Genomic DNA, 13,204 nt, shown 5'->3' on the forward strand with positions numbered 1-13,204 from the left:
TTGTTCCAGATAAAGGCAACACACACACGATGGGATTATGAGATCATTAATAAGATCAGCTGCACCTCCTGTGCCTGTTTACAAGTGTCAGCAGCGGGGCCAGAGGATACTGAGGTCACTGCAGACTCCCCTCACCTTGGAGCCAGCTTCCTGCATACAAGCCTGGGTGCTCTGCAGAGAACGGTGCTGGCTCCCGGCACCAGGCCTTGGAGAGCTCAAGCCTCCTGGTGAATGCCTGACAAAAGGGTAGTTCTAGAAATCCTCTCTCCTTTGTCCCCGAGGTTCACCCTATTCCCACTTTCGCTGTATCATAATCTCAATTCCATTGTTTTTTTTTCTCTTCTATTACTAGCTCAGGCTGAAAGAAACAAGGCTGGACAGAAAAATAACTGCTTTTTCTGGACCAGCTAATGCAGCTGGGGAGAGCCGAACAAGCTCTCAGGTGTACAGCACCACCACCAGGTGCTCGCTCTGACATTTCTCCCTCCTGTCTGTCCCCTCAGCACAGTACAGCGTTTGTCTTCATTCCCCTCACCCCTGCCTCACTGCCTCCTCCTTCCTCCCTTCTCATTCTGGGAGCCCTCTCCTTTCTCCTCACCTCCTCCTTCCTCTCTCTGCTTGCTGTGACTAGACAGGAGAATACAGATTTATGTATTCCCTACATGTGCTTCTCATTTTTTCCGGTCCATCTCTGGCTGTTGATTTCTCCTTCTCGTAGGTGAGTATCTCTTAGCTCTCTTCTTCCTTTCTCTTTGACCTTTCCTCTGCTCCTTGTAAGGCATTCTCTCCTCTCATGCTGTGAAATGTTCATGCTGTCTCATACTGTGAAATGATCTCTCTCACGCTCTCTCTCGACTATGTCTCTAGCACGGTCCTCAGTGCTTTCTAAAGGATGCTATTTCACAATAAATGCATAAGCACTGCATCAGGCTGCTCTCCTCTGTAGCTGCCTAATCGGATACGGTATTTAAAAGGTGCTTCTTAGAACGTCAAAGATGCCTTAGCTATCTTAGCATTTTCCTTCTCAGCTCTGTTAAAATATATATAAAACAATTGTGTTTTTTTCATCCAGCTTGAGGTCACCAGCACACGCAGTGCTCTCCTAGCTTGCACAGCTCGGTTGCTGAGGAGGGGCTAGCTGTGCATTATTCTCCATTTCCCCTTTAAAATGCTCCATCTTTCCGATACTCCAGCTCTGGAAGTGAGATTGTGCAATCAGGTGACGCGGCGACAGGCTGGTTTGCTGCATTGTGGCATCCTCGGAGCGGCCACAGCCGTTTGTACACAGAGCTCCCCGGGCGAACGCTGGCGGGAACATCAGCCAGTAAGCCGGGCACTCCTGGGTTACGCAGAGCTGTGCAAAGCCGCGGCGTTTTTCGAGCCTGCAGCATCTGCTGGCCCTGCAGTTTTGGGGCTGAAGGAGAAGCCTCTCAGGAGAATACCTGCCTTTGAGAGAGTCGCTGCGGCCAGACATCTTGAGAAGCCTTCGTTGTAATTGCCTCGGGGCCTGCACAGATCCGATGTTGCCTCATCATTGGGACCATTTATTATTGATATCAGAAATGCTGAGTCATTAAACAGAGGTCATACAAACATCCTTATTCTGCTAAAAACATTAGCTCATCATTTCTGGTACTACAGAAGGCAGGGGAGACCAGGAAACCTGGTGCCTGTGAGAAGGAAAATGCGGACTGCATCAGGGGCCTGGGAAGACCAGCGAAGAGCCCCAGGTTGGTAGCTAATTAGGAAAGGCAGGGCGCTGCTTAAAGACAGGTCTCTGGGCTCTGGATCCATTGCCATTTCTGAGTTTGTGTCACTTGAGGTTACCATTTTACCCCACAATACTTTAATTTTTCTCTTGGTAAAAGGGAACAAGAGTAAAAATCTCCCTCACTTCTGTCTGAAGACTGAAAGGCACTTCGGAGGCATTAGCTAACCCTCACCGCAGAGAGCTGCTCTTCCCTCCATTTTTCAGATGGAAGCCAGGGGTACAGAGGGGTCATTTGTTTGCCCGTGAACTCTGGTTCAGGATTGCAATCTCGTGATATCTAATCCTAGCGAAAGGCATTTTTTTTCCTGTGTTCTCATGCTGCCGAAGAGTTAATGTAGCAAGAGAAAGGATTTTAATTTATTTTACTACCTATGCTTTAAATTTATTTTCTTACTCCTCTTCCTTGGGCAATTCTCTGAATCTGAAGAGATCCTTCTGGGTGGAAAAACACTTCTTGTCAGGATTATGTTTCACTATTTTAGCAGTGAAGCTGCAGGCAAATATTTCCTTTGATAGTTGGGTTTGATTTCCTGCACCGCAGGGATGTCCTGTCAGCGTCCAGATCCAACAACAGGTGGAGGGGGCTACATCCCTTAGCTGCTTGGGGGTTTTATTTGTTTTTGTTACGGGTTTCTTTAGAAGAGTAGATACGAAGGACCCGTACCGCGGGCTCACCAGCCAAGAAGCGCTGCCACACCTTGCACCCAGCCAGAGCAAACACCCCAGGCTGTTCGGGAGCTTTCTGAGCAGCGCGCTCCCGCCGCACACCTGAGCCCACGCCGCCCCAGGCCGGCGGGGCCCGGGGCGCGGTGCCCGGTGCCCGGGGGAGGCACGTCCCCGCCGCGGGCTCCCCCCCGCCGGGCTGAGGCTCGCTCCCCGCCGCGGATGCCGGCAGGCCTCGGGGGGAGCCAGCCGGCCGGGCCCCCCGGGCTGCGGCCCGAGCAAACCGGCTGCACCCCCGCGGCAGGGCGCGGGGCCGGGGGGGGCGGCGGGGTCCGCCGCCGGGGAGGCAGTGCGGGGCAGTAGGGAAAGAGTTAAGGGAAGGTGGCGGGGCAGGCCGGCTGTCGGAAGCGAGCATGTGCAGATTGCAACCGCATCCATACTACGGGCGAGTGCCACTGCCACACTTCACCTCCCGCCGCCGCCGGCCGCCGGGCACCCATGGACCCCGGTGAGGCGATGAGCCGCGGCGCGGCCGGGAGGGCGGGGGGTGCCGAGCCGCCGCCCCCGCGCCCGCCCCGCCGGTGGGTGCGCGGCGCCCGCGGCGGCCTCTCCGCAGCCGAGCGGCGGCGGGGGATGCGCGGGGCTGCGCGGGGCCGCCCGGGGCGGAGGGCGGGTGCTGGCGCCCGGCGCCGTTGGTTTCGCTTCCTGGCGGCGCGGGGGCCGGGCCGCCGCCGCCGGGCTGCGGCCGCGCTTCCCGCCGGGCGGGCGTCGCGCGGGGAAGGCGGGCGGGCGCCGGCCTGAGGCAGACAAAGGCGGGCGGCGGTGGCCGGGCGGCGGAGCGGCAGGGCCCGGCGCCGGGTGCCGCCCCCTCCCGGGGAGCGGGGCCGGGCGGCGCGGCCGCAGGGAGCCGCGTCCCCCGGGGCGCCGCCCGCGCCGCCCCCGGGCCCCGCCGCCCCCCGCGGCGAGAGGGTTTTGCCGGGGAGCCCCCGACCCAGGCGGGAGGTGCTCGGGGCCCTGGGGGAGCGGGGTGGAAGAGCTGCTGGAACTGGAACTGCTTTTCACTGAAAAGTGCCCCTTTTTGACAGCAACGAAGTGTTTTGAAACCTCTTTTTGCGTTAATTTCAGTAAAACTTTATTCCAGGAAAGGAGTAGATCTGAAGCAGCCCAGCGTTTGCAGAGCAGAACCGGGAGGCGGGGGCTGGCTGCGGTCCTTTCTCTGACTTTTTGCAACCTTGCGATTTACTCATTTGTGTAACGCTCCGAGGTCAGGGACCCGGATCTTACGATCACCTGAAAATGAGAGTTTTTCCTTTTTTTTTTTTTTTTTTTTAAATTTAAATTAGTCTCAAGATGTTTGCTCTTGTTCCATTTTTGGTATGGAAAAATATGCAGAATAGCTGAATTTTGGTGAAATGGAAAATCTCATTCCTTCGGTCCCCCATCCTTTGCACTAGGGTTTTGAAAATTGTCTCTAGGACGCTGAGGAGCAGGGATGCTGGGAGGCTGGCCTGTCCCTCTCAGCTGGAGTTGGAGCGGGACTTCCTAGAGCGCGTTTGGCATTGCTGCTCCAAAGCTACCGGGGAAGTACAAACTTGTTAAGACTCCTAATTACATAGCAGACGCAGTAAAACTTTGTCAGATGAAATATTTAGTATTGTTCTCTGACATCATTTATTTGACAGGTTTGTCCTGTTTCTCTCTTAATTCTGAGGGAGAAAGCAGTCCCTGCAGGAGCTGGAATTTTTCACGGGCGAGGTGGTAACAGCTCCGTGGCTGCCAGAGCTGTGTGCGTTGGGGATTTGCAAGAAGAACAGGTTGCCCCAAGAGCTCTGTTCTGTGGTTTCCAGGAATGCAAATGCGTTAATATATGTACGGCATCAGTTGGAGGTGGGGCTGGCTACTGCTTGGTGGTAAATAGGAAGTCTTGAAAAGAAAAATGACCATAAAATTATTAGGAAGCAGAAAAGGAAGACTTACTGACATGGAGTTGTTAATGCCCGTAGCCGCTTTCGGCCAGCGCTGAGGAAAACCCTGTAGGAAGTCTGTAAGACGGTCTGATGCCCACGGCACATCCTGAAGGTGAATCCCAGCGCCTAGTCCCGGTGAGAAGGTATGACCTCTTCCACGCAGGGATGTCCGTTTTCCTGTGTGTGGTGACAACAGCTCGCTGCTGTGGATGAATTAAGATTGTTCGCTTAATTTGAAAGTAGGTATTTTCTCCCTGAGGAGCTTTGTGCGTATGTCTGCAAATTTCATAGTTCTGTGTTGAGGCTCCCACTAAAGAACTTGTTTGTAGAAGGGGAAACCGAGGTACAGAAAGGTGGCATTTCACAGGTAGATGTGAAATAAGACAAGAGTTAACTCCAAATCGTGTGATTTAACTAGTAGCTATAGCAGCTTACTAAACAAAGGTCAGCAGAAGTGTTACAAGCAGCTTATTCAATGTCTGTGAAACATTTTGAGATCCTCTGCCTGGAGGCATACTGAAGAAGGAAGTAGTACAGTCTGGTGGGAGGGAAATGGAGGGGCAAGCAGGTGTTGAGGTACTGCTGCTTGTAGCTGCATCACATCTCCTTGCTGAGGCCCTGGCAGCACGTCTGCAGCCTTGATCAGGCTTCCTGTCCCCACTCCGCTGCAGGGTGACGGTAGAGGCAGAAAACGAGCTGCTTCCTTGGGAGAGTTCAAACCTTGGCATTCTTGTGGCAAGATCCCATAGCAGCTTCCAGGAATGGTCAAGGGGGGCTAAAGCAAGAGTCGTGTATAGCTTATTGACATGTGGGTTGAGAGTAACCTGGCTCTCTGCGTGCATATGGAAATGATACCTGATAGTGGGGACTCTGCGGTTTTGCTGACGATGCCATAACATGATGTGGTACTGAGCAGTGAAAGGCAAATTTAACCTTGAAGGGAGATGCAGGTTCCTGACTTTGAGTGTAAGACAGGAAGAGGTTTTTGGGTAAGGTGGTAGACTCGACAGTGTTTGGAAGCTTTAAATTGAGATATCTTTTTACAATCTATAGTTTAATTCAACATCTTGGAGAAGTCCTAAGGAGTGAAGACGTAGGGATCCCTTTGGCCTTGTAATTTGTGTATCTACTTATTCCCACACATCAAGAGCTCTGGAGAGGAGGAGCTGTTTTGCAGTGTCCTAAATGTGCTTGTAATACCTGTCTGTTTGTTTAAGACAGTGACTGTACCCAGCTCGCATGCTTCAGGGCTGCCGGCAGTCACTGCATTGTGTCCAGGAAGGGTATTTCCTCTCGTGGCGTAATTAGCCAGATGAATTTAGTTTTTGCCTTCCTCTGAAGCATTAGAAATGAGCCACAGTCAGGGACTGAGCATGCCAGGAAGCAGGAGGTCTAGGGGGAGTGGGGGAGAGGAGACTGCGTTCTTCCCGGGGGAGAAAACCCATCTTTTCGCTGTCATCACATGCTTTGATGGCAAGTCTTGTTTGTAGCCTCAGAATCGTACTTACCACAGCGTCTGAGGCCAGACTTTGTAGGTTTTCTCTTTCCTCTGCAGCATGGGATCGATCAGTAAGGGGGAGTCATCTGTGTGAGACTCGTTTGAACAGTCTTTTGCCAGTTTTGGAGTTGCCACGCTGGCTGTGGCGTGATTTCTTGTGCTCTTTGTTCATGGTGTGCAAATCTAATCTCCTTAGACTAAAGGACTTCTGTCCTTATCCAAGTTACTGAGCTCTGTTGCAAGAAACTGCATGAAATTTTAATAAACTGTGATATGCAGGGGGTTTGACTAGATTTTAGGCAAAGAGTCCTTTCTGTTCTTAAACTTTTTGACAGCGGGAAAGAAGTTTTTCTTCATGGAAGATGAAGGGAAAATATCCTGAAAAAGCTCCTAAAAAAGATGAAGCCTAATACATTGAGGAGGCTTAAAGGGTAGTGGCATGAGACAGACCTGCTTGTTTGGATGATGAAATCATAGAAGTAACGTGAAATTTTATTGTTGCCAGTTGTACCTTAGGATTCTTTGTTTCTGGATTGCCTTTAATAAATGCCATGTTTAAGAAAATGAAATTAAGTTGTTGTTTTGTTTATTTTTCAGTCTCAGGCAGCCTGCTATTACATGGTAAGACAAGAGAGGTAACAACATGACTAATTAAAGGGCAGCAGTGCTTCATTCCCTAGGGCTAATTATTCTGTAGAAAATGGGTCAATTATTTAGAGAAATTGTTTGCCAGCAGGAGGCAGGAAAACCCTCTGTTCCCACTCCTCACCTTCCTTTTGTGGGAAGCGCTGCCCACCTCCATAGGCAGTTGCAATACCTTGGTAAGCTTTCAGATGCCAGAGCCATGTCCTGCAGATGGGGAAATAGCACCTGAGCAAACGTATATGTGGTCCCTTCTGTCCTGTGTGTTCCTGTATAGCTGCAAGTGAAGCAGTGTCCAACAGAGGTGTTCCTGGGTTGGATCTGGAGTGAAAGACATGAAGTCGAACAATACAAGTGGGAGTTCTCTTTCAAAATAAAATCTGCCTGTTGTGAAAGGTGAAGTACGGTATTTTTACTTGCTTCTGAAAGAAGATTGATCATCTAGGTAGCTAATGTTTTCCAACATGAAAGGTATTATTTGCTTGTGGCTTACGTGGTATGGGCTTATAAGTGATCCCCTTCTCAGATCTGCTTCCTGTATGTATTTTAGTATTCTCTGGTGACTTTATCGCCTGACCGTGTTGCTTGCTCTTAGCTCTGCAGGCTCAGTACAGACTTGAGTGGGGGAGCAGAGGGCTGGTTTGCCTTGTAAGTCAGAAATAAACTGGTCTGCTTTTTCACATTTCTGTGATGGTACGTGAGGCAGGAGTATCCAGATGGTTTCTGAGCTCCTAGGTAAGGTGGTTGTGCAGGCGACCAGAAAGAGTCTTGAAAGAAAGCCAGGCTGGGCAAAGGCTTTGGCTCTGTAGGAACAGATTACCAACATCTGTGCCAACTGGGAACAACGTGCTCTTTCTGGTTAGTCAGAGTGCTACATTCCTGGTTGTAAATGATACACCCAATAAGGTCTAGTGCAAGCCAGAGCCTATGCACCTCACAGTCCAGCTAAAACAAGTGGAAAACACACGTATTTGCAGGTGCACGCTGCTCTTTAGCATGTCCTTAGAGGCTAAATAAAAGCTAGACTGCTTTAGAGATTTGTTTGTAGGCATATCTGAATGAGAATCGGTTACTAGTTCAGAGGTGTCTAATCATTGTATAAAAGAGAGAAGCATTTTACGTTACCCTTTCCTTTGTTCCAGATTTTTATTAGTGTCAGTGCACAAGAGTTCGCCACAATCTTATTTCTGAACTCCCCTACTCTCACAGGCTTTTGTCAAAGCTGGATTAGACGACTGAGGGAATCTTCCCTGCCACAAATGCTGCTGTCTTGCTGTCATTGCATAAGATCTAAGCATTAGTAGTCATTAGATAAGTGTTGATAGCATAGAGTGGTGAAGCTGCTGTTTGACTCCTTCCTTGCTGGATCTTTGCTCTCAGCTGCACCGTGTATTGAAGGCAGCCTGTATGAAGGACTTCTGCAAAGCACCTGTCTGTCCCTTCTCCTTGACTCTGCCAGGAGCGTGAAGGAGACGATGAAGTATTTCTGAAGGAGGAAGCACTCTCTTCAGCATGGGTAGCTGTGGCGTAGTGCTGTGTGTACTGCTAAGTGCCTTCTGGGGAGGGGGAGCCTGTTTTGTGTTTCTTCCCCACGAAGACAGTCAGACTCATTCAGCTCCACCAGCCTAATCTGCGCTGAGAAATCACGGCCAGGGCTATGTCTATACGGAGCTCTAGGTAGAGTGGTTTCTCACTGCTTATGACAGAGGGTGCCTGATGACAGTGGTGTTATGTGGCTGTTTCCTCTCCTGCTAACCAATCTAGCAAAGTCGGGCTTGCTTAATCCACAAGGCACTCTTTGGCCTCATGTATTTTCTTTGTATTTTGTGTCAGCAGAGGTTTATGGTAAGGATGCTTCCAGTAAGTTCTAGAGGAAGAGTTATTTCTTTTTGTGATTTCTGGTGTTTTCAAGATGTGTATATAGTTTCCCCTAGTGGCATGATAGATACCATGTGATTTGGTTTATTTTGATCCAGCAGTTCTTTCCAAGGCAGATCTTGCAATTAAGCTTTTAATTGGAAGTGGACTTGCACAAGAGCTGCAGGATGTAGGGCACGGTTTATAAAAATGCTCTAATGTCTACCAGGAAGAGAGGAGCCGCTGTGAAGGTAATGTCTTGATTCCTTAGCAGTATAGATCTTGGCTATTGTTGCTTTCGGTTTTCCTTTGCTGGTTAATACTTTACCATGGAGATGAGATACTGAGTTTCCAAAACATCGGCTTCAGTCACTTCAGCTGACAGAGGCTAGCATGGTATCAGGAGTGCCCTGGGTAGCTGAGCCATTCCATTGCCATGTGCAATGGAAGACTCGGGTGCATATATAAAGTAGGCAGTTTATTATATTATATTATATTATATTGGCATATAACTTGTGGATATGCAAAAAGTCAACTTCTAGAATCCAAGTCCTCCTGTTAGACAATTATATTCTTTTGGAAACAATGCCTCAGTTTGGTGCTTGTATTATGAGGTATTACTGCTCACCATCAAGGCAACTAAACGCTTAATTCTTTCATAGATTAGCTAGAGTGTTATTAGTTTTTCGAAGATCAGATCAGTAAGTGGAGCATGTTGATTTCTAAAAACGTCATGTATGCACATGTTCTGATTCACCTCTGATTTTCATGGTACGAGCTCCAAGAGCTGCAGTAATACTTAGTGCTCCAGTCTCAAGTTGGGCTACACTACCTTGTGTGTGGGGGGTGTGTGGGGTTGGGTTTTTTGTTTTCTTTTTTCTTTTCCCAGCTACATATCGGACATAGAAGACAGGAAAGTGTCACATTCTGATAGGAGAAATGTCATTTTCATGGTTTGAGATCCTTATTTGAGAAACAAGGACTGGACAATGTCATGACAATGATTAAAATTTGCTACGCTTTGGACCAGAGCTTAGCAACATTTGGAGTACTAAAAAGCTGTAAGTGCTAACACCAGCACTTCCACTGCATCCTTCATCTGAGAATCTCTCTATTCTTAATGAATTTTCACTGTGTCTCTGTGAGGCTGGCTTTATTAGTGTCATTTTGCGGACAAGTAGATAAAATAAAATGCTTGTATAAGCACATTCAGCAAGCCAGAAAAAGACAGGAATAAAATTCAGGAATACTAATGTTTCAACCTGGTCTCGAGCTACTATTTTGTACTTTCTCTTTTGCCGGAAAAGAGACTAAAGACATTAATTTTGGTAGCTTTTTCCCCCTTTTTTTCCATTGGGTTAGGCAGCATAAAAATGAGACATTATTATGCAACGTATCTAAGTGTGCATGTGATACTTGAAAAAATGGTAATCAGATAAGTTGCTAGGCAACAGTACCCTGCCTTCAATTACCAAAAAGCCAGTGAGTTTGCTTTCATGATGTAACATGTGTTCCTTACTTCTTCATAAAGCAAGTGTAGGTGGGGTTTTGTAAGAGTTGCTACTTTTTAACTTACCTCCTGCTTAACCTGCCATATTGCGAGGTCAGATTTGACCCCAGTTTGAGAGAAAAGTATTCACAGAACCTGAAATCAACAGAAGAAATGTTAGCTGAGCTCTTAAGGATAATGGAGCATATGTAAGTGTATGTAAGTAAATAACCATTCCCTCCCGTGGGGCTGTGGGTCTTTGATGGTTCAACAGCTTATGGAAAGTAGTCTGCAGCTCATCCTTGGGACCATGAAAAATAAGAAAGTGGGTGAGAGATTTATATTAAAAGGTAGATGGCAGGGATATGTGGCAAGCTGTGAGGAGTCTTAAAAGACTCACAGTGGCCCGTTGGCCCAAAAATGTTGAGAGCCACGGTAATGCATGAAAACCTGAACGTAAACCCAGCTGGTTCATTTTCATTGCCTTAGCAGGAACAGAATGGAAGGAACATAAGCAGGGATGAGTGTACATGGAGGAAAAAGTAAGTGAGAGTCTAACATAAGACAGATCTAGCAGCACAAGGGAATTTGATTGTATGTTTGTTTAAAACCCGAGTTTCGTTTCTTTTTGTTTTTTTTTAAAGACAGATTGCAGGATAACAACAACAAAGACTCTTAGCAGTTATTCTAAACGCATTTCTGCTTTTGGCAATAAATAGCCACAGAAGCATTTGCAGATACAGTAGTTGTGTGGGGGCGTGAGCATCTGCACAAGCCTCTTGGGTGGCGGTGTGGCTTTTAAAAGAAATCTGAACCTGTGGAGGTCTAATGTGCTTCTCAAGGCTTTGCCAGAAGTTTTCAGTAGAGATAGGGGACCCACCTGGAGGTGTCTGGGAAAGGATGCACCTAACCTTGGAAATCACTTGTTTTCCTCAGGTAACTGCAAGTTGTTGCTTTACAGAGTTGTTTTTCCAGAGTTGTTATTTTGTCATTGCTGTTGTTCCAGAAGAGAGGCATTTCCTTTTCAGGAGGTGGGACCTGTGTAGCAGTGCATGCCCTAGGTATCTCTTTGAGGTAATTCAGTCCTTTTGGGAAGGAAATTCAGCCAAACCTACCATGTTTTGTGCTCTGTCTACGTTCAGAGATGTTCAGATCCCAGCTGGTCTGTGTGCAGGTTCAAAAGCCCTCATCAAAAGGTGTGTTGGGACTTCAGTTGAAAGTGAAATCTGCATCACCCTCTGTGTAAGTCCTGCCAGAGCAGGGTGAGTTTCTGAGAAGACAGATGCTCGCTTTCTATTTCCAAATTTGGCACTTTCTTCCCAGGAGAATCCCAGATAAATCACAGAGCAGTGTTGTGACTTGGTTTCTCTGTTGGTAGGACAGTTTATCACTGAGTAGTTGGATGGACCTGAGCTTTCTTTTTTGGAACACTTTGGAAATAATAAAGCAGTGTAAATGCTAAAACAGACAGTTGAAGGAACACACAAGTAACCACTTCCCAGTCAGGAATTTGCTTTCCTTTTTGTTTGCTTGTTCTTTGTATTCTCGTTTGATGAGCACTACTGCTAAATTATGCTAATGTGCAGTCCCCAACCTGCTGACACCAGGAATGTTGGTGTCTGTGTCAGAGGAACAGTCAAGAGCATGGGCAAGTGCTGTTTTGGGAAGCCTGAGTCTGGCCTAGTAGTGGATTTTAGATTTTAACTATTTCTGTATATGCAATTGAATGGTCACACCACTGTTGTTTGGTTTTTGTTTGTTTGTTTTTTCCCTGCTACAAACATTACACATTTTTATTCATTAGTATTTCAACACAGAAAGTTCATCTATATACAAAAGAAAAAAAACCTCCCCTTTCTGAACAGCTTAAGCAGTGTATTAATCACGTGAGCTTTAAGGTCAAACCGTTATCTTCAGCTCTACCCCTCTGCTCGTGTGTGTTATGACGTAGTCTTTGCTAATGAAGAGTTTTTTCAATGATTATTTTCTTTCAAGTGTAGATACCTGTGTAACTAAAGGTATGGTTTCTCCAGCACTTTTGAGTTCATAGAAATGAAGATTTTTGTGAAAAAGGAGCTTCTTCCTGCTAGGCGGTGGCCTGTGAGGCAGATCTGAGAGGTGATACAGCTGAGAACTAACAGGCATTAGGGTAGCATTCAAATGGCTGAGGAGCTCCTTGGTCTGGCTCCTGGTGAAGCCCCACGGGTGGCCTGAGTACCGGTGCCAGGGAAGGGGCTGAATTGAGCGTGGGTGCGTTGTCCTAAAGTTAGGCTGGCTGGGAGCCTTTTGTAATGGTCATATTTCTGCATTGAAGGAGTTGGGAGTGTGTTGCAGTTGCTTATTTTGTATGATTTTGTTCTTCACTCTTTTACAAATCAAATTATAGTCAAATAGATCTGACCATGTAAAAAGCGTTCTCAGTGTTCTTGTGATTCTAGGGAAACGCTTTTTAAAATTTTGTTTCCATGCGTCTGATAAATAGTTCAGCAGAAACTTATATCCAACTGTGACAAAATGCGTATAATAAAAATAGAATACATGCAAATAATTTTTAGGAACATCAACTTTAGAACAATTTATGCCAGAACTAGCTAACAACCAAGTTCTTTCCCAATTTAATGTACAAATACCTAGCTGTTAAAATAGCAGCTATTTCTCATGGTAAGAGAGACTCCAAAGTAGATGCAAGCCTCAGTGCATAGGCAGAAGGTGCTAAATGTGTCTCTATAATACCCATGTTACATTGATTTAATTAGTGGTTTTATGCTATTCATCGCTCCGTTAATCTTGGTGGGAAGGTTTTGTTGGGGGAGGATTAGTTATTTAATCTGCATTTTTAATTGGGGTGTTTTTGTTGTTCAGTGTTATCTAAATAAAAACAGCGTAGGTTTGGGGTTTGTTTTGTTTTTTTTTTTTCTTTTTTTTTAAGGAAAACGTTTCTCTTGAATACCTGTTGGACTTTGGTGCTCAAAAACTCTGAGATTCATTGGGATAACGTGAAGATCCTATTTGTTACGTAGCCTGACACATAAATGTTCTTGCTCTGTAACTTCTTCACATGCAATTAATCCAGAAAAATGCTATGTATAGACAAGCCCTCGGAGTGCAAGATCTGCGAGGCTGATACGAGTACGATGTTAGATACTTGTGTGTTGGAGCTGGCACCTCGAGGCGTGACTTCTGTGAAAATCTGGAGCGTTGCATCCTAAATGTCAGTGCTTGAAGAGAAGTATAGCCTGAGCTCATGGGCTCCGCTTGCTCGGGTCGTGCAGCCGTGCTGCCCGAGCCCAACGCAGAGGTGGAAGGCAGTTGGCTCA

At 47.0% G+C, this 13,204-nt stretch overlaps 1 protein-coding gene across 1 annotated transcript in view; it reads left to right on the forward strand.

The window, feature by feature from the left end:
- Positions 1 to 2,887: 2,887 nt before the first annotated feature.
- The window catches only part of TMEM229B (transmembrane protein 229B), a gene marked incomplete at its 3' end in the record, with an annotated part of 33,505 nt that continues 23,188 nt past the window's right edge, over positions 2,888 to 13,204 (forward strand). The window contains exon 1 of the mRNA XM_082316920.1: positions 2,888 to 2,942. The remainder of the gene's footprint in view (positions 2,943 to 13,204) is intronic.

Source organism: Platalea leucorodia (assembly GCF_965183815.1).
Source record: "Platalea leucorodia genome assembly, chromosome: 7".
NCBI lineage: Eukaryota > Metazoa > Chordata > Aves > Pelecaniformes > Threskiornithidae > Platalea > Platalea leucorodia.